This window comes from Esox lucius, chromosome 15 (assembly GCF_011004845.1).
Source record: "Esox lucius isolate fEsoLuc1 chromosome 15, fEsoLuc1.pri, whole genome shotgun sequence".
NCBI lineage: Eukaryota > Metazoa > Chordata > Actinopteri > Esociformes > Esocidae > Esox > Esox lucius.
The window spans coordinates 27,846,793-27,870,012 of NC_047583.1; the positions used below are offsets into that span (position 1 = coordinate 27,846,793).

The 23,220-nt window shown below is 40.6% G+C and overlaps 1 long non-coding RNA gene across 1 annotated transcript; it reads left to right on the plus strand.

The window, feature by feature from the left end:
• The first annotated feature begins 17,918 nt into the window (after window positions 1-17,918).
• LOC105015501 lies at window positions 17,919-21,366 on the plus strand. The gene is made up of 5 exons (XR_828377.3): window positions 17,919-18,201; window positions 18,320-18,437; window positions 19,172-19,406; window positions 20,411-20,549; window positions 20,785-21,366. It is a non-coding gene; the product is annotated as an uncharacterized LOC105015501 (long non-coding RNA).
• The last annotated feature ends 1,854 nt before the right edge of the window (window positions 21,367-23,220 follow it).

A 23,220-nucleotide genomic window follows, 5' to 3' on the forward strand; every position in this document is an offset into this window, starting at 1 on the left:
AAATATAATATAATTAGCATATACAGTACACACTTAAATTAGCATGATATTACTCTCTATCCAACCAGCTCTTTCTATGGCAAGCAGACAGGCTTTGTTTTACATAAAGGCTCTTCTCATCAGGCAGGACTCAGCAGGACAGGTTGAGAGTGGCTCTCTGGGTACGATAAATCACAACCTGTATTCATTCCGCACATTCAAGCCCAGACACACATTTCTCTCTCTCTGTCAGCTAGCTCTTCTCTCTGCTGACTCTTCATTTCTCCACATTTTTAATATGTGACCTTACTGTTAGATTTTGCACTGGGTAAGGGTTTGTTAGAGGGGAAAAAAGTGTTCTTTCACATCCCACCAGTTTTATGTGAGGGATAAACACTGTACATTAACTTGGAAATAATGGACTACGTATTGATATAAAGCCAAGTCATAATTATACCCCAACAAACAATACCAAAGGCACACATTTTACAGTAGACATAGATTTTCAATAATGTTTTCAATTTAATAAGTTAATGAATACGTTCTCATTTTAGTTTGTTCATTATGTGTTCCTTTGCTGGGAATGTTCTTATCCCTAATTTGTTGGCTAGCCAATGTTCTTATCCTTAGTTTGCTAAGTAGCCTTTGAAAATCTCTTAAAACAAACTGTGCAGCCAGAATAACCAAATATCTTCTAGTTACATGTATTTAAATAAAGCCATAGAAATTATCATGTAATGTTTTCTTGGTCGGATACTGTTTAATTCTATAGTTACCAAGATCATTACCAAGTAATTCAACAAACACAAGTTAGTATAAGCAGTTGGTCAAACTAGCAACATGTGGGAGGATTTGACAGCATAGTTACAAATTCATGTTCATCATTTACAACCTTAGGTCATCTGATGCTCCAAAACCTTTTTTATATTCTGTAATTATGGAGATAGTGTGTCTTTACTAAACATGGATGTATATAAATATGGATGTACATTGCATTTTCATCAGCCTTAATAGGCCTATACAGTCCACTCCTATTCTGATAATGTATTTGGTTTCTTTAAGGTAGTATGCTCTCTCAGTCTAAATGTAATGGAATTCAAAGCAGTGAGTGACAAGGCTTGAAAAGGATGGAGAAAATAGGGAGGTAAAAGGAGCATAATGGGAATAGAAAAGTAGGGGGTAGCAAGTGAGGGGATTGACAATATCCACTATTCTCCCTGTAGCACATACACAGAAGGGACAGGGGGGAATGGGGCCATTAGATACAGGGGTCTGCACACTACAATTCAATCTACTGGATGTTGACCCTCTTTGGACCTTTTCCTTTTGTATGATCTAACACTTTTCGCGCATTGCCTGCTATTTGATAGCAAACCTTAAACCGCTTTGGCTAATTACAAAAAAAGGATTTAATGTGAACAGCTTCCTGAGGCTTCAGTATTGACAAACACTAGTCGATCGAAATATAGTAGAAAAATGAAAGAACAGACGTAATATACTATATATTCCAAGAAAACAACTCAGAAGAAATGACTCCAAATAAAAATGCATAAAGCGTTAAACTGTCCTCACATTCGGTGTGAGTGAAAGATGAGTAAATCCGTATGTGTGGGCTGGGCCTGGTGTGAGGTGTACTGAATGGTGATTGTTTGTTGAATGCCTTGGTGAGCTGCATTTACCTTGTGAACACCAGCTAATTAAGTTCTCGTGATTGAAGGGAAGTGGAGCTGATTACATTGCGACTAGTGTAACGGGAGGGTCGACCAGGCCCCCTCTCTCATCGGCAGACCCCGCCCCCCCGCCCTCTCTCTCATCATCAAACCCCCTCATCATTAGCATCCGCTCAGAATGGGAGAACGTGTGAAAGCCTATCGCCTTTGTCTGACTTTAGCCAGGGATAATTGTGTGTCATGTATTAAAGAAATTACTTCGCTATCCGCTGTCCTCAGACAGTTAAGGACACTGACCCCGCGAGTCAAGTGAAAGAGAAGATACACATATCGGCACATAAGGATAACAACTCTACGCTAAATTTCATCAGAAAGTTTGACTCAAATATGGCTCTACAATAGTATTTAATAGGTTTTTTATGAATACGAAAATTTGAAATTTTACTGTGCATTTTGTTTTTTTTCTTATGAAAACCGGTTGCCACAGTCGCAGGAGGTCTAACAGACATGTTGAATGTTAAAGAAGAGACTTGGCTTTAGCCTGCTTTCTGGATACACTGAGCAGACAACAGTCCCAAGATAAGCTCAGGCTCCCTTTGTTTTACATTTGTTATTTCTCATCCCTCGGGTCGCTGGCTGGATTATCGTGTTTAACACACAGTAAAAAAAAATCATGGTAAACATTTACAATGAATCTTCTCAACGGTGGCTCACGAATGACGGGCTGCTTTACATAAAGCTGATCAAATGAAGTTGTTTGCGACCAAACCCTGTGTTGTCACTCTGTCTGGAAGTGTTACAACATAACATCCATTTAAATGATAGTGGACATGTATTTCTTTGTTGTTGGCAGAAACCATCATAAACCCTTGTGTATTGTGGGTATTTCTCTGGCATGTTATTCCCTTTTCTGTGCGTGTGTGTGGGTGTGTGTGTGTGAGTGAGTGTGTGAGTGTGTAATTCCAGTGACATGCCCAGTCAGAGCTTTGAACCTGCCAGTCAGGGGGTACACAACAGCAAACAGCCAGCCTAAATTGTGTTCCAGTAATCCTTTAATTGCTTCATGGCAAAATGTCTATAACATATTAAGTAATTCAATACAGCCAGTTAATGGAAAGGCGGAGAGATATCACGTTTTGCATAAAACCTTTAAAGCCCATGCAGGGCTTGCAATATATGCCGTCGTCTCATTTTGATCATTTTCACACATCCCTAATAATCTTAATATTTCAAAGCCGTATCATTTATTCCCCAGCTGTAGGAAGGCTACTGCATGTTACGTGTACAAAACCACTTTTCCGTGTCAATGCAGTTTCACGGTTAAAATAAATGAACACCACTTTTATTGTATTGTTAATACAGCAGCCTGGGTAAAATGATATAGCATGCAGTCTGTGATATGGAAAATGTACAGGAATGCATCAAGCTGCATGTGAAGACATAATAAATATTCATCCTTATTTCATACTCAAAGCTGGGATCCTACATTTTAACAATAAGGCACTAAAACCACCCATGTTTGGGTAAAAAGCTTAGGGAGTGGTCTAGATAAATGTAACTACAGTTTTAACCATATTTTGAGGCTGTACAGTGTATTTCAATTCTGTATTCTAATGCATGGTTTACAAATCTTGTAAAGTAGAGAAATTTATGTTTTGGGTTTGGATGCCGGAAAAGTGAGGCATGAGGCATCTACAGTGCATTCAGAAAGTATTCAGACCCCTTCACTTTTCATATATTTTGTTACTTTACAGACATAATCTATAGTACAATCAATTTAATAATTTTTTTCCCTCCTCAATCTACCCACAAACATGTTTTTAGAAATGTTTCAAATGTATTCAAAGTCCCCCCAGAAATATCACTTATACATAAGTATTCAGACCACATCACTCAGTAATTTGTTGAAGTGCCTTTGGCAGCAATTACAGCCTTGAGACTGGTTAATTATGGTGCTACAAGCTTGGCATATTCACATTTAGGAAGTTTCTCCCAATCATCTCTGCAGATCACCTCCATCTCTGTCAGGTTGGATGGGGGAAGTCACTGCACGGCCGTTCTCAGGTCTCCAGAGATGTTCAATCGGTTATCCAATTGTTGAACCTTTGCCCAAGTCTGAGGTCCTGAGTGCTCTGGAGCATTTGTTTTTTATCAGTGATCTGTTTGTACTTTGCTCCGTTCATCTTTTCCACCATCCTGACTAGTTTCCCAGTCCCCGGAGCTGATAAATATCCCCACAGCATTATGCTGCCACCACCATGCTTCACTGTAGGGATGGTATTGGCCGGATGATGAGTGATGCCTGGTTTTCTTCAGATGTGACACTTGGCATTCAGTTCAAAGAGTTCAATCTTGGTTTCATCAGACCAGAGAATCTTGAGTGGATTCCATCCAGCCACTCGACCATAAAGGTGTGGCAGTGGAGTGCTTCCGCAATGGTTTCTGCGAGTTCTTCCCATCTCCATACAGGAATTCTGGAGCTCTGTCAGAGTGGCCATTGGGTTCTTGATGACCTCCCTGGTTCTTGGTCTTCTACCCTGATTGCAAAGTTTAGCTTTAGGAAGAGTGTTGATGGTTCCAAACTTCTTCCATTTAAGAATGATGGTCCATACTGGGATTTTGGGGACCTTCATTGTCGCAACAGGTTTTTTGGAAACTGCCCAGGCATAATCAATGGAAACAGGATGAACAATTCTCAATTTCAAGTGTCATATGAAAGAGTCTAAATACTAATGCACATTAGATATTTCAGTTTTTTTTATGATTTTAATAAATTTGCTTAATTTCTTAAAAACAGTTTTTGCCTTGTCATTATAGGGTATTAAGTGTAGATTGATGAGTAATAAATTAATAGAATCCCTTTAAGAATACGTGGAAAAGGGGAAGGTTTCTGTGTACTTCCCACATATGTATATGTATATGTTCTATTCTTAAACAATGATTGGGTGTAAAGTATGTCATTAATGTATATGTCCAAAGTTTGATGAATGCTGTAATTCCTTTCCTATATGGAGCTATTTTAGTCTAGTTACATTGCGGGCACTGACAGTGTTTATGACATATGCTCTATCACTTATGACAGTGTTATGTAGCCCTTATTCACAGTAAGCGTAACAGCATTATCTTCTGCATATTTCTACAGATGTAGACTGAGATGATTATTAAAGGTGGAGGAAATCATGATAGGCCCCTTGTGATGGCCTGAGGGACATGGTGACTGACAACAGGGTGACTAAATGACTGCTCATGAAGACATCAATGACCATATTCACTAATAGTCTCTCCGGTATAGCTAGGAAGCTTCTCATTTCTCAAAAATAAGTATTCCAATGGGCGGGACCCAGTCTTAAAACACTGTGCTGACCCGTATCTGCATAGCAAACCCTAAACCTGTCAAAAGTAAGTTTCTGACAAAATTCAAAGCAGACATGATGGAAACCAGTAAACCATGAACACTGTTTGAAGATGTGTTATGCTCTCCTGGGAGAAGGCTGGCTGTCGTGGCAGTTGGGTTTTAGACATACCTTCTTGTTGACATGGTTCTGAAGGACTTAAATTGCTAAGACTCTTTTAGGAATAGTCAGCTTTTCAAATGCATGCATAAGTATGCATAATGAGCACCAATTAGAGTGTTTTCATGGCATGGTCCTGATTTTACCTGCTTTGTTGTATCAAGGAGCAAGGAATCAACCAATAACGTGTCGCATCCCAATTTCCCTTACTCTGTCTGTTTTCAGAAAAGTGCCTTAGACAGGTTATAATAAGACTAATAAAAAGACAGCTATGGAATTCAGTCAAAAGGGACCGAATGATGAGCCGATGAGAGATTTGATCGGTAACGAAGCTGACACCGTTTGACTGTACCCCGCGGTTACCCTCCGTTGTCAAGGCCAGTGGGCAGCCATACTGGGGCAGTATTGATCACCATGTGAAACCAGCTTAGAGAGGAGCCCCACCGGCACTAGCCGCACTCCTCAATGGCTGTCCTCTGCTCACTGCAGGGTTAAAGGTCACTGAGGTTGCAACCAGGGTAACCTGGCCCATAATCCAGGGTCGGTGGGGGGCCGGTCTCAGGTTCATGGCTCCATAAAATGAGAGGATGCGGGGAGAGGGACTTAACAGGTCATATGGATTACTGTGGAGGTCTCCTCTGCTTGTCGTGATTCAACTTTTAATCCTCCATGAAAACGGTCAGTGTTGCCTTGGCTTCATCGCAACAGAGAACCAAATGTAGAGAACTTTGACTTGAGAACAAATTTCTCCACAAACCTTACAGTGTGATGCTTTGACAAAGTGAAAGTGTGTCACACTAAAAAAACTTCACTTTTTGTTGACTTTGAAATTAAGATTTGGGTGTTTGTAGTAAAGACTTCCTGTTTTAAGTCGGCCAAAAAAGGAATCCAATACAAGTCATTCATGTATTGGGTTGAATAGGACATGCAGAATTAAATGTTTCGATCAGAGCAAAAGATTTTGTAATAGACAAAAGTCAGAACTTGTCCGTTATTCCACAACAATTTAACCTAACTACAAAGTCTAGGGAAAATGTGCATCCTTTCCTTTACAAAAGTGCTACACGTGTTCAGGGTCACCAAATCTAAGTTGTTTAGTCATGATCTCTTAAGTCATTTGAAAATTAGTAGAAAATGTATGTTTTGACTGAGGAACAGAAGTGTTTTATTTGCAGTGGTCTCTTAATTTTAACCCTTCTGTTCCTCACTCAAAACCTTCCTTTTAAATCTTTTGGAAAGTGAGGAAAAGGTGCAATGGTCACTAACAGTATTCCGGAGCTGTACAAATACAGTGGAAAGAGCAAGTATTTGATACACTGCGAATTTTGCAGGTTTTCCTACTTACAAAGCATGTAGAGGTCTATAATTTTTATCATAGGTAGACGTCAACTGTGAGAGACGGAATCTAAAACAAAAATCCAGAAAATCACATTGTATGATTTTTAAATGCTTCATTTGCATTTTATTGCATGACATAAGTATCTGATCACCTACCCACCAGTAAGAATTCCCGCTCTCACAGACCTGTTAGTTTTTCTTTAAGAAGCCCTCCTGTTCTCCACTCATTACCTGTATTAACTGCACCTGTTTGAACTTGTTACCTGTATAAAAGACACCTGTCCACACACTCAAACAGACTCCAAACTCTTCACAATGGCCAAGACCAGAGAGCTGTGTAAGAACATCAGGGATAAAATTGTAGACCTGCACAAGGCTGGGATGGGCTACAGGACAATAGGCAAGCAGCTTGGTGAGAAGGCAACAACTGTTGGTGCAATTATTAGAAAATGGAAGAAGTTCAACATGAAGGTCAATCTCCCTCTGTCTGGGGCTCCATGCAAGATCTCACCTCGTGGGGCATCAATGATCATGAAGAAGGTGAGGGATCAGCCCAGAACTACACGGCAGGACCTGATCAATGACCTGAAGAGAGCTGGGACCACAGTCTCAAAGAAAACCATTAGTAACACATTACGCCGTCATGGATTAAAATCCTGCAGCGCACGCAAGGTCCCCCTGCTCAAGCCAGCGCATGTCCAGGCCCGTCTGAAGTTTGCCAATGACTATCTGGATGATCCAGAGGATGAATGGAAGAAGGTCATGTGGTCTCCGTGGCTCCGTAAGATGCATCTCAAAGTCCTGGAGTGGCCTAGCCAGTCTCTACACCTGAACCCAATAGAAAATCTTTGGAGGGAGCTGAAAGTCTGTATTGGCCAGTGACAGCCCTGCTGCAGTGTGTGCAAACCTGGTCAAGAACTACAGGAAACGTATGATCTCTGTAATTACAAACAAAGGTTTCTGTACCAAATATTAAGTTCTGCTTTTCTGATGTATCAAATACTTATGTCATGCAATAAAATGCTAATTAATTACTTAAAAATCATACAATGTGATTTTCTGGATTTTTGTTTTAGATTCCGTCACTCACAGTTGAAGTTGAAATGTCACTTGCTTTGTAAGTGGGAAAACCTGCAAAATCGGCAGTGTATAAAATACTTGTTCTCCCCACTGTATGTATATATATATATATATATATATATATATATATATATATATATATATATATATATATATATGAATAGTAAAACCAGAGAAGTTGATAATATTGATAATATTTATGTTTCTCTGGTTTTACTATTCATAGGAACGTGTTTGAATAAAATGAACAGTTTTGTTTTATTCTATAAACTACTGACAACATTACTCCCATATTCCAAATAAAAATATTGTCATTTAGAGTATTATTTTAATAACAATTATTCAAAATATGTTTTCAGACCTCAAATAATGCAATAAAAATGGATTCATATTCAGCTTTCATGCTTCTTGGCATGCTCTTCACCAGTCTATCACATTGCTGTTGGGTGACTTCATGCCACTCCTGGCACAAAGATTCAAGTAGCTAGGCTTTGTTTGATGGCTTGTGACCATCCATCTTCCTTCCATTCCAGAGGTTTTCAAAGGGGTTCAGGTCTGGAGATTGGGCTGGCCATGACAGGGTCTTGATTTGGTGGTCCTCCACCCACTCCTTGATTGACCTGGCTGTGTGGCATGGAGCATTGTCCTGCTGGAAAAACCAATTCTCAGACTTTGGGAACATTGTCAGAGAAGCAGATGTTCTTCCAGGATAACCTTGTACTTGGCTTGATTTGTGCGTCCTTCATAAAGACAAATCTGCCTGATTCTAGCCTTGCTAAAGCAGATCATCACCGATCTTCCATCAGATTTTACAGTGGGTGTGAGACACTGTGGCTTGTAGGCCTCTCCAGGTCTCCGTCTAACAATTAGATGACAAGATGTTGGGCAAAGCTGAACATTTGACCAATCAGAGATGACCTTACTCCATTCCTCTACGGTTCAATTCTTATGGTCTTTTGCAAATTCAGCCTGGCTCTTCTTTGCTTCTCATTGTTGTAAGGCTTTTTTCTAGATTTGCATGACTTCAGCCCTGCCCTTAGGAGCCTGTTTCGAACCGTCCTCGCCATATACTTCATCCCAGCTGCTGTTTGCCATTCTTTTTTTAGATCACTTGATGTCATCCTATGGTTGTTGAGTGACATTCAAATGAGTTAACGGTCATCTCGGTAAGTGGACAGTCGTTTTCGCCCTCTGCCAGTCTGTAGCTTTGTTGTCCCCATTGTCTGTTGCTTGACCTTGTTCTTATGAACTGCCATCTTTGAAATTCTCAGGATGGAAGCAACCTGACGCTCACTGTATCCCTCTGCCAGGAAAGCCAGAATTGAACCCTTTGTCATGCTGAATAGTTGTTTTTTTTTACTTTGAGGTACTACTTGCACTATTTTTGCCATCCAGCTGGTCCTATTGCAGGAGGATAGTGATGACCACAGCAGTGGTTTTTATTCTTTTCCTCGTTAAATTATATTTGGTTCAGGTAATCACCTAATCAGTACCTCATTAAGTAAAATGAGGTGTGCCTGTGTTGGAATTTAACCAACACTGGAATGGAATGGCTGCCATACATGTAGAGATGCTGATTTAAGAAAAATTAGGAGTGGTCTCTTAATTTTTTCCAGAGCTGTATATATACAGTTGTGCTCAAAGGTTTGTGTACCCTTGGACAATTGATAATATATGTACCATTTGTAAAGAAAAACATTCTGTTCACTATAGGCCTTGTTGACCCCTCTCCAAACATAGCGCTTATGGTTGTGACCATTTTAAATTTCATGGCATCAACACATCTCGAAAAGTTGGGACAAGGCCATTTTTACCACTGTGTGGCATCCCCTCTTCTTTTTATAACAAACTGCAAACGTCTGGGGACTGAGGAGACAAGTTGCTCAAGTTTATGAATAGGAATGTTGTTCCATTCTTGTCTAATACAGGCTTCTAGTTGCTAAACTGTGTTAGGTCTTCTTTGTCGCACCTTCCTCTTTATGATGCGCCAAATGTTTTCTATGGGTGAAAGATCTGGGCAGGCTGGCCATTTCAATACCCGGATCCTTCTTCTATGCAGCCATGACATTGTAGTTGATGCAGTATGTGGTCTGGCATTGTCATGTTGGAAATTGCAAGGTCTTCCCTGAAAGAGATGACGTCTGGATGGGAGCATATGTTGTTCTAGAACTTGGATATAAGTTCTGTCAGCATTGAGGCTGCCCATGCCACACACACTCATGCAACCCCATACCATCAGAGATGCAGGCTTCTGAACTGAACGCTGATAACAACATGGGTTGTCCATTTGCTCTTTAATCCGGATGACATTGCGTACCAGTTTTCCAAAATGTACCATAGAACCACTTTTCCACTTTGCCATAGTCCATTTTAAATTATCCTTGGCCCAGAGAAAACGCCTGCACTTCTGGATCCTGTTTAGATACGGCTTCTTTTTTGACCTATTGAGTTTTAGCCGGCAACGGCGAATGGCACGGTGGATTGTGTTCACTGACAATGTTTTCTGGTAGTATTCCTGAGCCCATGTTGTGATTTCCATTACAGTGTAATTCCTGTATGTGATGCAGTGCCGTCTGAGGGCCAGAAGGACAGAGATTGTTCCAGATTCTCTTAATCTTTGGATGATATTATGCACTGTAGATGATGATAACTTCAAACTCTTTGCAATTTTTCTCTGAGAAACTCCTTTCTGATATTGCTCCACTATTTTTCGCCGCAGCATTGGGAGAATTGGTGATCCTCTGCCCATCTTGACTTCTGAGAGACACTGCCACTCTGAGAGGCTCTTTTTATACTCAATCATGTTGCCAATTGACATAATAAGTTGCAAATTGGTCCTCCAGCTGTTCCTTATCTGTACATTTAACTTTTCTGGCCTCTTATTGCTACCTGTCCCAACTTCTTTGGAATGTGTAGCTCTCATGAAATCCAAAATGAGCCAATACTTGGCATGACATTACAAAATGTCTCACTTTCAACATTCGATGTTATCTATATTCTATAGTGAATTAAATATAAGTTCATGAGATTTGTAAATTATTCAATCCCTTTTTTACTCACAATTTGTACAGTGTCCCAATTTTTTTGGAATCGGGTTTGTAGTATACTCCCTGAAACAACCACACCGTCTTTTTCCAGAGCAGCCTGTATTTCTCCTGATGTTAATTGCAGGTTTTTCTTTGTATCCCGTACAATTCTTCCGGCAGATTTAGCTGAAATCTTTCTTGGTCTACCTGACCTTGGCTTGATATCAATAGATCCCCTAATTTTCCAATTCTTAATGAATGATTGAAGAGTACTGACTGGCATTTGCAAGGCTTTGGATATCTTTTTCTATCCTTTTCCATCTTCGTAAATGTCCATTACCTTGTTACGCAGGTCTTTTGACTGTTATTTTCTGCTCCCCATGGCTCAGTATCTAGCCTGCTCAGTGCATTCACATGGGAGCTACCAAACTCATTGACTATTTATACACAGACACTAATTGCTATTTACAAAGCCACAGGTGTTGGAAATTCACCTTTAATTGCCATTTTCACCTATGTTTGTCAACTTGTGTGTCTGTAACAAGGCCAAATATTCAAGGCTATGTAATCTTTTGCTCAGGGCCATTTGGGTGATTACTGTTATCATTATGATTTAGAAAGAAGCCAAACAACTATGTGATAACAAATGGCTTCATATAATCACTGTACTTAAATAAAAGCCTTTTTTTTTGCATGATCAGTCATATTTTCAAAATCAATGCCAACATTTCAGAATTTCTGCCAGGGTATGTAAACCTATGAGCACAACTGTATATAGAGCTCCGGGGGAAAAAAGTAGAAAAGAAAGGTTTAAAATTAAGAGACCACTGCAAATTGAATGCTTCTGTTCTTCACTCCAAACGTTCCTTTAAAATTTTTTTGGAAAGGAAGAAAAAGTTGTAGTGGTCTCTTAATTTTTTTCCAGAGCTGTATATGTATATACACCAATCAGCCATAACATTATGACCACCTGCCTAATATTGTGTCCCCCTTTTGCTGTCAAAACAGCCCTGACCCGTCGAGGCATGGACTCCACTAGACCTCTGAAGGTGTTCTGTGGTATCTGGCACCAAGATGTTAGCAGCAGATCCTTTAAGTCCTGTAAGTTGTGATGTGGGGCCTCCATGAATCAGACTTGTTTGTCCTGCACATCCCACAGATACTCGATTGGACTGAGATCTGGGAAATTTGGAGGCCAAGTCAACACCTTGAACTCGTTGTTGTGTTCCTCAAACCATTCCTGAACCATTTTTGCTTTGTGGCAGGGCAAATTTCGTGCTGAAAGAGGCCAATGCCATCAGTGAATACCGTTGCCATGAAAGGGTGCACATGGTCTGCAACAAGGTGGTATGTGTCAAAGTAAAATCCACATGAATGGCAGGACCCAAGGTTTCCCAGCAGAACATTCCCCACACTGCCTCCGCTGGCTTGCCTCCTTCCCATAGTGCATCCTAATGCCATGTGTTCTGCAGGTAAGCGATGGACACGCACCCGGCCATCCAGGTGATGTAAAAGGAAACGTGATTCATCAGGCCACCTTCTTCCATTGCTCCGTGGTCCAATTCGGTTGCTCACATGCCCATTGTAGGCGATTTCTGGCAGGGGACAGGGGTCAGCATGGGCACCCTGACTGGTCTGCCGCTACGTAGCCCCATACGCAACATACTGCGATGCACTGTGTGTTCTGATACCTTTCCATCAGTACCATCATACATTTTTTCAGCAATTTGAGCTAAAGTAGTTCGTCTGTTGGATCGGACCACACAGCCTTTGCTCCCCACGTGCATCAATGAGCCATGATCCTGTCGCCTGTTCACCACATTTCCTTCCTTGGACCACTTTTAATAGGTACTCACCACTGCAGACTGGCCTTTGTCAAAGTCGCTGAGATACTTACACTTGCCAATTTTTCCTGACTTCTAACACGTCAACTTTGAGAACAGAATGTTCACTTGCTACCTAATGTATCCCACCCATTGACAGTTGCCATGATAACGAGATTATTAGTGTTACTCACTTCACCTCTCAGTGGTCATAATTTTATCTCAAAAGGAAGGTTTTAATTGAGAAACAGAAGGGTTAAAATTAAGAGACCACTGCAAATGGAACGCTTCTGTTCCTCACTAAAAAAAATTTTAATATATATATATATATGAAGCTGTACATATATATATATCATATATATATATTTATATACACAGTATCTACATAGGTGTCTGCTGAATCAGGCATCATATGATATTATAAAAACAATTCTGTATGTTATCATAGCAGATTAACGGAACAGTGTCATTAGGTCATTACCAAATGTTTTCATGACGATATTCCTGAGATATGCAAGGACTTTCCAAGATAACACACCATTAATGCCAAACAGAACATAACCAGTAGGTGGCTACCATGTTCCCAGAATATTCAATATTAATGGGAAATAGGAAACAATAATGACAGCAATGGCCAGTTTTTGACACTAAAGGGAATATTCCAGGTATGACTAATTGCCGACATGAAGCTTATTAGTTAATTGGATCAAGTGAGTCCTGAGAGGTTATTTAAGCCTCTGTTTGGGTTCTAGGTGGCAGCTGACATGAAGTAATGCGGTCTGGAAGCATGGAGAATTGGTAAATGTCATGTAGGAAGTGGTGTTGGAGAGCCCATGGCAGAAAGGTAACAGTGATTAAAAATCTAAAATGTAATCCTTGCTCCTGGACTGGTTTTTTTAATTTCAGATTGTATGTCCTTTTTTTTTTACTATCAAATTTAGCTAACGAACAAACATGGGATACAAAACATTGGGAGACGCTCACTGCATCCAGTCATGAAGTACAGTGGACATAAAAAGTCTACACACCCCTGTTAAAATGCCAGGTTCTTGTGATGTAAAAGAATGAGACAAAGATAAATCATGTCAGAACTTTTTCCACCTTTAATATGACCTATAACGTGAACAATTCAATAAAATTTTTTATAAAAAATCACAATAACCTGGTTGCATAAGTGTGCACACACTTAATACTTTGTTGAAGCACCTTTTGATTTTATTACAGCAATCAGTCTTTTTGGGTAGGAGTCTATTAGCATGGCATATCTTGATGTGGCGATATGTGCCCACTCTTCTTTGCAAAAGTGCTCCAAATCCGACAGATTACTAGGACATCTCCTGTGCACAGCCCTCTTCAGATCACCCCACAGATGTTCAATTGGATTCAGGTCTGGGCTCTGGCTGGGCCATTCCTGTCACAGATGTGTGGTGGTGTGCAGGAAAAGGAGTAATAAGAAAGTAATACTCCAAAAACAAAAGGATGAACAACTGAACACATTTCGAAATAAATTCCCAAACGAAGGGAAAAACGTCAAAGCGCAAACAACCGGACTATGTGTTCTGGCAAAGCACTGTATACTACATAGACATAGAACAATACCACACAAAGACGCCCAGAAACACAGGAACTAATATAGGCAACCTAATGAGAGAATGGACACGAGGTGTGTGCAATAACAAGACATGATAGTGCCGTGGGGGGAGGAGCGGCGTGACTAGAAGGCTGGCGATGACGCACGCCGAATACCACATCGGGGGGGATGGCGCGCATCTTCCATGCGCGTCCTCGTTGCAATTCCAAAACGTTAATCTTCTTCTGGTGAAGCCATGCTTTTGTGGATTTGGATGTGTGCTTTGGGTCGTTGTCATGCTGAAAGGTGAACTTTGTCTTCATCTTCAGCTTTCTAATGGACGTCTGAAGGTTTTGTTCCAAAATTGCCTGGTATTTGGAACTGTTCATACTTCCCTACACCCTGACTAAGGCCCCGGTTCCAGCAGAAGAAAAACAACTCCAAAGCATGATGCCGCCACCACCATGCTTCACTGTGGGTAGTATGGTGTTCTTTGGGTGATGTGCAGTGTTGTTTTTGCACCAAACATACCTTTTGGAATTATGGCCAAAAATTTAAACCTTGGTTTCATCAGACCATAACGCATTTTCCCACATTCTTTTGGGGGACTTGATGTTTGTTTTTGCAAACTTCAGCCAGGCTTGGATCTTTTTCTTTGTAAGAAAAGGCTTCCGTCTTGCCACCCTACCCCATAGCCCATTCATATGAAGAATACGGGGGATTTTTGTCACATGTAGCACACAGCCAGTACTTGCCAGAAATGCCTGCAGTTCCTTTAATGTTGCTGTAGGCCTCTTGGAAGCCTTCCTGTCCAGTTTTCGTCTTGTCTTTTCATACATTTTGGAGGGACGTCCAGTTCTTGATAATATCTTTGTTGTGCCATATTTTCCCCACTTGATGATGACTGTCTTCTCTGTGTTCCATGGTACATCTAATGCTTTGGAAATTATTTTGTACCCTTCTCCTGACTGATATCTTTCAACAATGATATCCCTCTGATTCTTTGGAAGCACTCGGCGGACCATTGCTTTTGCTCTGAGATGCAACCAAGAAAATGTGAGGAATATCCTACTAGAACAGCTGAACTTTATTTGTGATTAATCAGAGTCACTTTATATGATGGCAGGTGTGTAATGACTTCTATTTAACAGAGTTTTAATGTGATTGGGGATGTGGCTTTGTTCAGAATTAACCAGTTACAAGAAGGTGTGCACACTTATGCAACCAGGTTATTGTAAGGTTTTTATTTTTCATTTTTCCCCCTCGAAGATTTCAGTTTGTTTTTCAATAGAATGTTTCACATTATAGGTAACATAAAAGTGGAAAAAGTAACATCACAAAAACCTGACATTTTAACAGGGGTGTGTAGACTTTTTATATCCACTGTATCTGAGAGTGGCTGTTGTTGAACGGGCGGGGTGGATCTTTAGGACATCTACACCCCATCAGCCAGTCCTAAAACATTTTCAGGGATTTCCCTAAAATATTCAGAAAACTATACAAACAGCTCCAGGGATCATCTTTCCAAGTTTAATGTCATTGGGCGAGCAGATGTTTTTACAACATTTTCATGACACATGTCAACAACGTAACCAATTTGTCATGTATGTTGACAACCAGGTTTTACCTTTATACTAATTTCATAGGCTTATAAGAGGATGACCTATAACTGCGAATGGTGAAAAGGGAAGTGAATGGAAGCCAAGAAGACAATGGATGCAGAGCAGATGACAGGGATCTCATATTTAGCTGCTAATTACACTCAGGGTGGACAATAAGTAAGATTCATTGGGCCATATTTTACTCGCGTCTGCCAGGATCTGAAATAAAATGGCAAATGTTTCACAGACTAAAAAAAGGGAAGAATTTGTCTCTGCATTTGCCACCATGCGAGGAGAGTGGGAAGAGCAATGAAAAAAAGGGTGTGAGACAGTGTGATGGGGAGAAATAGACAGAGACTAGGAGAAATAGAGAGTGTGTGTGAGTCGGGGGGGGGAGCCTGGAGAGGAGGTAGAATGAGAGAGACACAAAAAGGGAGGGAAAGGAGAGAGACTGAGGGAGGGAGGCTGGGAGTTTTGGTCTGTCTGATGGATGAGGGTATGGGGGGCGGTGGAGGCGGTGTCTTCTGAATGATGATGGTCTAATATCATCATCCCCCTGTCAGACCTAATAGGCTTTCCCTGCTAGAAATCACTCATACAGCTCCAACCATTATGCCCCAGTCCGTGACAGCATCATCCATCCACCCAACACAGGCCCAACGTTTCCAAGCTAATAAGGAAATATATGGTTCAAGGAGCTCTGAAAAATTAAACAGATAGCCTACGGACAATTTGTTTCACCAAGATGTTTATTATATTTACTGGCTATTGAAACGTGTGTGTATGTGTGTGTGTGTGTGTGTGTGTCTTATCATCTTTCACCCAATGTTTGAGACATTGGGCCAAAAAAATACGCTGACTTGGGAGTTTCTGTTTTTGTCTCAGCTGGGTGGGTTATCTGGTATACTGTATGGCATAAACATCCATTTCCCCTTTCCTTTTTCACACACCTCATGGTTGTCTATGTTGTCACCACTGCTCATTGACCCCCCCTCCCCCCCAATCTACAGAGCGCGATACACTGAAACACAACCTATTTTTAGATTTGGCTGTAAACTGTTTGGGTGACGTGTTTTACAAATTCATATCCTCCCAAAAGAGTATGTTTCAGAATATTACAACAAAGGAAATTGGTTGTTATTGGAATTCATTTGAAGAAGAACTAATAGATATGTATAATTGTGTTTGTTCCACCATTTCCCAGTCCCATAACACAGCTGAAAACATTCTAATTTTAGTTTAGCCAACGGAGCTCTTGAGGACTCACCCAACTAGAGTCACCATCTCCGTATTTCACAGCAAGCATGTCTGCAGTACACCTGTCACAGCTCTCCTTCACGCAATGGCTGATCACAGGACACTTTAAACACGCTTACTTTCCTCTTATCTCTCCCCATACCACACAGATTCCGCTATCTTCTATCTCTGCTTTAATCATGTGACACCTTCTCACTAAACACACCGACACACACACACAGAGCAGAAAACTGATTCCGTCAATAATGAGAAAAAACTTTTTCAAAGTCCTTTCCTTGAAAGACCATGTCGCATCAGAAAGTCATATTTCATTATTGATCATGTGGTATTCAAGACTGGTCTGGTGCATTAAGCAAATCCTTGTTTTGTTTGGTGCTTTGAATATATTAGATCACAAGTCTTGCGGTTTTTATGCATATAATGTAATTACGTGAATGCTCAACACACTTATATCACAGTCAATATTTGAATTAAGGGAGAGCTGGTATGGCCTTGGTGGACATATTATGAACAAACACAGAAATCCTGTGGGCTGCACATGCATGTATTCTGTTGGTATAGTTTGCATATACAGACATTCATCATTTCTGTCAATTACACAGAGTAGAATTTTGACGTTTGAATATTTGTAATTGCAATGGTATGACATCCCTAAAACATCTGACAACCAAAACATTGTTTGTTTCAGACATTTGTTTTTCAGAGGTTTAGTGTTATCCTTCAAAAAAAGCAGTTTGAATCTTTGTCCTTTTTTATGTTCATGCGATAAGGTAGAAAAAGTTATCCCTCTATTCCTATAAAACAAGTCTCTCAACACAGTCAACCTCAGTAACCTTAGATCTGAGGTCTGCTTTCACACACACACACACATACACACACACACACACACATATGTTTAAAGGAACATGAACATAACCAAGCACGCAGGCTCACCTGCCACTGTGGAAGAGGGCTCATTCACACTCCAGATGCCCGTCTCCAGGGGTACACGTGGTAGTGTTGTGTGTGTAAACACGATGCAGCGCGGTCCGTCCCGTGGCAGGGCAGAAGGTGTGCGTGTTGATGAACGGGGGCTTGGCGAGGTGCATTCTGGAGCCATTGTGGAGCTTAACGCTCTCTGGTTTTCTTTGTGCTGTGAAGCCTGTGCTACTGTAATAGCCGGGGGCAGAAAAAAGCTGTCTGTCGTCGGGCCGGCTAGCAACACTTGTTTCACCCGCACGTCAAGCAGGGCAAAGAGAATAGAGCAAAGGCAGCTGGCAAGCTGAACAGAGAGTGTAATGGTAACAGTGTCAACAGCTGCCTCCGCGGCCACAGAGGGCAAATGGCCGGCACCAACAGAACCGAGGTGAAAAGCAAAGTGTTTGGTTAGCTGGGGGGGATTTTCTTCTTACTGTATCTTTTTTGTGTGCTTTGCATGTGCCTCTCCAGTGCAAAATAAATGTGTATGTGTGTTTCCTCATTAGGGCTTTATGCTGGAAGCTCAGTCATTACAGAGGCGATGACAAGATGGCCGCCGTGTAATGCTAAGTAAACAGAGGGTAGAGTGAAGAGGTGACTGGCAGCTGGAGACACGGACGTGTGGTAAGAGTTACTTTTAGTCACATTGTTGTTAGAATTGTTATAATAACCACAGGGAAAATATTGATTTTTTAAATTTGTATTTAGGTGTACCTTAATTAGCATGCTGTAGAGATGGTATGTTGCTGGACATTTGTTTAACATTAGACTGCCTGAATTTCAGTTAACTTCCAAGGAATACAAGGAATTGTATAAGATTACGTATTATTGGGTACATTAGATTAACACAGGGGTCTGTAAGTTATCATATTTACAATACACAAAATAATTAAATAAGATATCAGTATGTATTTGCTGGCATCAAACTGGTGGCAGTATTGACAAAAGTTGTGAGTTGAACTATATTTAAAATAATTTTGTTGATTCAATGTTTTTTTAATTAGTTAGACTTTTTTCTAATAAACCATATGGTCTACCAACTAGGAACTCATAACAAAAGTCTATACTACATATGGGTGAAAAAATAATATTCTTCAAGCACATATTGACAAACTGAACATAGATTGCCATTTATTTTCACCAAATTTACAAAAGATTCTTTGGTAAAATACCTCTAGCATTTAATCGCTGATCATAATAGAATACAGGTGATTTCTATATACCTAAAGAAAGACCAAGTCAACTGTAAATGTGTAATTTAACATGAAAAGTTTGGTAATGAAATACACACATTATTTATATATACAGTATTTCAATACTACTTTAACCAAACACTATGTTCTCTCCTGCTTTCCAAGGAAGAGAAAGACATAGGCAAGTAGAATTCTCCAAGCTGTTCTCCCAGGCTGTAACACTGACCTCTACCTCAGGTCAAGATGACCCCCTCAAGAGTCAATAAATCAAGATGTCACCTCTCACACCCAGTTCCCTCTGCTATCACTAACTTTGAGAGTCCCAAGAATTCTTTCACTTCCCCTGCGTCATGGCTGACCCTGAGTCCAAACAAACCGCCTGTCATCGCCGCAGCGACAGGTACGACAGCTCCGGCTGAACGTGAAGAGTGATCTGGCCCAAATGTAACACTCTCTCTAGATCTCTCTTAGGCCCTTCTATCTCTCTGAACGGATAACTCTGTTAGTCTTTCATCGTTATTCTAAAACACGGTGTTGAGCTGTGTGTGTTGTAATTCTTATGCAACAGAACACATGCTGCAAATTATTTGAGTATAACATATAGTCCAATTCATTCCAAAGTCTATTGGAGGATTTGAAAAAATGGTTTATGGTAGACACACTATCCAAATTTCAGCCTAGATTAATATCGTCTTTATCTAATCCTTAGTTACATCCAATTTGGGTGCAAGCTTTAATTCACCCTTAAGGAACCATTGTTGGACATACATCTGTGAATCTAGTGGTATTATCTACCATTTGCCAACTTTAATACCTTACTGGGATTGCTTCATATGAGAGCTTATTCTATCTAGGACCAGTAAGATTTGAAGTTCCTTTTATGTACGTTTCATTACTTGAATCTGAAAGCCTCATTGGGGTCATTTGGGAATAAATGTGACCATCAGTTTACATTCTTAGTCGTTATTAGAAGAATAAATATCAGTGAGATTACCTCATAAGCCTTAGGAAGATATTATTTCCCTCTCTAGTCCCTTTAGACGTGGAGAAAGTATTAACAGGGCTATTCCAGTAAATGTGTAAAACGTGTACTATTATAGTATAGGAAATAGCCACCATTTTGTAGCCAGAGTGAATTATCCCTGGTCTTTTTCATGTCACCCCAGACCAGAAGGCTGTGGTTCAGAGAAACATGGTGCTGATAATAGAAGGAAGGCCTACAGACTGTGGCGTCTGCTTTTCAATGACCTCAAATACCTTATCTGCACCTTTAAAGCCAGGGTGGTGTGATTGGCAGGTCAATTTGTGATAGTATCAGCTGATGTACTTGGCACTCTTAATGCTCTTTGCAGCAGATAAGTCTGCTTAATACGAAAACTGTCATAATTCATCCCTCCTTTTCAGGAATATACATTGCAGAGGGAATCATCAATCCGGTTACCTGTCACAGAGGACGAATCGCAATTCCCATTCCTGCCGACATTACGTGATTTCATTTATTGAGATTATCTGCAACTATATAGAACCCAGGATTATTTCTCAGGTTTGTTTAATCCAAGTTTGTTTCTTAATGTCTTAAAACAACCCGTGGATGTAAATCCTGGAGTGTGTCCGCTGTCTCTTCGTCCAGTTTCTGTCAAGTCCATCACCGTGCCGACACCATGCCGTCTCTTCTCAGTCGGCTGTTTCCTGTGCAAATTAACAGACGCAGTGGTGAACTGGATTCCAATTTAGAGGCGGAGTAGAGTGTGCAAATTAGTCATGTTTTTTTTCATTAGGTCCAGTGGTCTGCGCGAAGGGATTTTTCTGGATGGGGCAGGTGCAAATGTATTCCTCGGGGAAGTGCTGCGATGTCCATCCTCCAGTCGAGTCCCATCCTCCTCCCAATCAGCCCCAGCTTGAAAACTTTCCCTGGCACTGCACCCTCATGCTGGGAGACACCGCTGAGTGTGGTCTGAAATTATTCCTCATTTGAGGGACTCGTAGTTCGTAGGATTTCCATTAAAACTTGCCACTACACTGCAAGGCCTGCCTTTTTATTTTGGATGATAGTTTACTGGACAAATGTGTCGGTCCATTCCAAACGCGGTCCAACTGGGCCAGAATGTGTCTGTTGTTACAGTGATGTCTGCTGCGGTCAGCTTTGTTTTTTCACTTCGGGCACCTGTGGTTGGACAATTCTTACGAACTAGATAAATGACAACAAAGAAATGCCATTAAATATATCCATTATGATTTCCAAATTTGTGGTGTTGTTTGATGAAAATGATCAATAAAATGTTATATCCAATGCTGAAAGACTGGGGCAGGAAATGTACCGGTCATGTATGCAAATGATGATTTGGGGTGAAACTGACAATTGTGTGTACTTTCCATATTTGCTATGTAGGAGCTGATGTCATAAAGAGACTTGCCAGAGATAATGAGGTGCCTGCCTTTAATCATGTTGAGGCAGAACTTGCTACTTTGCATCTTATTTGCAGAAGAAGAAAAAGGAGGGGTTCTAATTATCTTTACACCAGTGTAGAAATCACACTATCCACTCAGCTCTTACCAGCCCCGACAAAAAGTCACACCAAAGACCGAATGTTATCCGGACACCCTAAAAGCGAGATAAAAAACGACATCAATGTTGTGTCTTAACAGACAAATGCCAAAAAGCTTTGTGACGTGTTCTGTAGCTTTATTTATTTGCCCATTTCATTGTGTTTGTTTGTCAGTTCAGCTTGTATCCAGGAGATCCTGGTCACAGCACTTTGCCGTGGTATATTGGCAAGATAACACAAACCCAAAAGATGCGTTATTGCTCTCTTATTTTATAATTATTACAACTCATCTAATTATAAGGCTATCAATGCAATTAGAACAGTAATAAAAAGAGAAGTGATGTAATACATGTGGTTTTCAGACTATTACACTTCAGCTTTCATCCAATCAGCCTTCATGATTCAACCCACACATTTTTAATATACCATACAGTTACTGTACATGCAGGTTTGGTACATGACTCTACCAAACCTGCTTAGGAATTAGCTGTAATAAGGCAAGGCCATTACTGTAAAGTGGACATCAGTAATCTGGGAGCAGAGAACAATGTGGTACAGTATATATGAAATAAAAATAAATTTATAAAATAATTGAATATATTGCTGTCAGATTTTATGACATTCAAGATCTTTTTACATCTTTTCTGCATATTCTTATCTCAAATAGCCTATCCTGATGTCTCAGTTCACAGGAATACTGATGAAACCAGAAACTTCAAAAATAAGAACGCATCAAAATATGAGCTAAACTTGACTTTGATACAAATCAGCTTCTGTCACAAAATGACAGTGCATGATGCTTTCAAAAAATATATACACCGTAGCCTGCAAAAGACCAGGAAAAGCATTGCATCCCTGAATCAGAAAGATGAATGCCAAGCACAACTCACATTCCTTGTTCTCCAGCTACACTAATTGGGGATGACATCTAGGGTGGTGAAGAATTCGGTCTTGTTAACGACCCTGAATATTAATTTGCTCTATTTAAATACTCCTGATGTGCAATCATTGTGCCGCGCTGATTCCACAGTAAACAAACCACGGTTGAAAATAGTACTGCCAGTTCCACCAAGTTGAAATTCCACTGAACTAAAAATGGCTGACTACAGATTATCCTGCCAATCCCTCAGTGGCAATCCTATCCGGTCTCCATCCAGGAGCGAAAACACACCGTCCCATATGTCTGTAACCAAACTGCCTGTGATCATTTGCATCTAAAACGATACCCAACGTTTTGTTATTCCATCAATCAATACCATCTCCTTATTCTGTATGTATATAATCTCAGAAGCGCCATTGCAAAACGCTGAACAATAATGCCGCGTGTTGTACATGAAGCCGTATATCATCCCTGGACGCATTTACATCCTGTTAACAATCCAGGGCCAGATTAGAGGCGGCTGCGACAGTGGCTCAGATCCCAGGAGAGGGAAGCTTTTGGAGCTGATAAGGCCTGGCTGCTGTAGGAAACCAGGAATAATACATATGACCAAGACGTGGAAGCCCTCTTATTATGCCGGCGAAGAATTGTCCCCCCATCCCGTTGGCCCCCGCGTGATTAAATACAACCTGAGCCGAACAGGGGATGAGGAGGGGGGGGGGCGGGGACGCGGACAGGGTGGATTGGGAGGCAGAGGGGACAGGAGATAACTAATTTTATTTATGCAA